Source organism: Muscardinus avellanarius, assembly GCF_963383645.1.
Source record: "Muscardinus avellanarius genome assembly, chromosome: 19".
NCBI lineage: Eukaryota > Metazoa > Chordata > Mammalia > Rodentia > Gliridae > Muscardinus > Muscardinus avellanarius.
Window position 1 is genome coordinate 40,302,979 of NC_137805.1, and position 2,173 is coordinate 40,305,151.

Here is a 2,173-nt window from a genome sequence, read left to right on the forward strand (position 1 = left end):
CTGCTCAAGGAACATGCTCCAACCTCCAAGTTCAGACCATTCAAACTGGAGTCCTGAACGTAGGATATGAAACCTGTGTTCAAGTTCTTGTGTCATCACCACCATGTGACCTTGAATACGCAGCTTAATCTGAGTCTGTTTCTTCCTTAGAAAATTGGAAATAGCAGTCTAGTCAGCATTGCTCTCTACTACACTGTCATGAGGATTTGGGATAGCACATACAAAGTGACCTAAATGTGTAAAATGGTTTCAAATAACGTTTATTTGGGTCTTATCCCAGAGTTCCTTACAACCAAACAAGGACTAATTTCTTAAATTTGTTTCAGAGCCATAGATTAAAGCACTAAGCCAGCAAACAACTGGTCATCACGCAGGAGTCTGAAAACACGCGTGGAAGCTGCTGGTGGCTTCTGATCTGGCTGTGTCAGCACTCCAGTGGCAGCAACACCCTCCCTACTATAGAGCACTTTTGCCCCAGCAAGCCAGGAGGAGGAAGCCATGGGTCAATTCTCTTCCTTTTGTCTGTCCATGTGATTGAGAATGGACAAAAACAAGATTCCACAACCATACCAATCCTGATTAACAGGATGTAGAAACCAGTTACATTGCCTGCCACAGGACTAGGAATCTGGGATAATTGTTGGTGTCCTTTCTTGCCCCTGTTCTGAGATATAAGGTTGCTAAATAATTGTCAGTACACCCATCTGATGAAATTAGGCCCATGAGGCCACTGGGTTTATGTTGGGCATGAGTCCAGAAATGCAGAGAAGCAAAGAGCCGAGGTCCTCACAGAGACAGCACAGGCTTTTTCTTTGAGAACGGAAAAGCTAGAGCACACCAAAGACTTGCTATTGCTAGCAAGTTTACTCACTCACAGAAGAACATCAGTCCTCATGATGGGAAGGATAGTATGACCCCAGTTGTTTTGTATCTTCTAAGTGTGTGTGTGTGTGTGTGTGTGTGTGTGTGTGTGTGTGTGTGTGTGTGTTACTGGGGATTAAACTCACAGGCATCTACCTCTGAACTACCCCCTTCAGCGCTGCCTTATTTTTTTTTATTTGAAACAAGGTCCTACGAGGTTGCAGAGAGCCTCGTTAAGTTTGAGGATGGCCAGAACCTGTGATCCTCCTATCTTAGCCTCCCAAGTACTGGGATTAGAGGCCTGCATCACCATGCTCAGATTCTTTTTTTTTTTTGTGGGTCTGGGGATGGAACCCAGGGGCATTCAACCTCCGAGCTACACCCCCTGCTCTATTTTTTATTCTTTACTTTGAAACCGGGTCTCACTGAGTTGTGGAGGGCCTCACTAAATAGCTGAGGCTGTCTGAGAACCATGATCCTCCGTTCTCAGCCTCCCGAATGCTGGGATTACAGACGTGCACCCCCACGCCTGGCTATTCTAACTTTTAAGTGGATATATTTTTTTCTTTTACAATCTGAAACATTTACTTCTTTCCCACCTGAACACTATAAAAAATGAACAGATACCTATTAGGTGCATTTATATGTGACACATTCCTGAAGTTAAGTGCCATAAAGGGGGAGGGAAGAATTCAAGCAGTCAACAAAAGTTTGATGCTAACAACACATATTTTTAATGCTAACAACACAGATAATTCTAAGTAGGTAAACAGTTAAGGAATGGTTTTGTTTTTCTAAATAGGATTTTTGATCCTGAAAACATGGTGACTGAAACATCTCAGAAGAGCACACAAATCAAGAGACATTAACACTGAAATTGTGTAAAAACTGCCATAGTGTTTAAACCGTAAAACCCATGCCTGGTTTCTACATTAAAAAAAAAAAAAAAAAAAGCATATAAAATATGTGGAAAATAGAATAAAATTCAGAGAGACAGGGCCATGTGGTATTTTTGTTGTTTTTGTTGGGGTGTGTATGCTACTAGATATAGAACCCAGAGGTTTTTACCTCTGAGCTACACCCTGAGCCCTTTTTAAATTTTTTTGTCTTGAAACAAGTTCTTGCTAGGTTGTTGAGAGTCTCACTAAGCTCCTGAGGCTGGTCTCGAACCTGTGATCCTCCTATCTCAGCCTCCTAATTCCTAAGTTTACAGGCATCTGCCACCACACCCGGCCCAAGTGGTGTTTTTTAAAGCACAAAGCTCTAGCAATAGCAGCCTCAGGCTAGCTGGCACCCGGAATGAACACTGAAG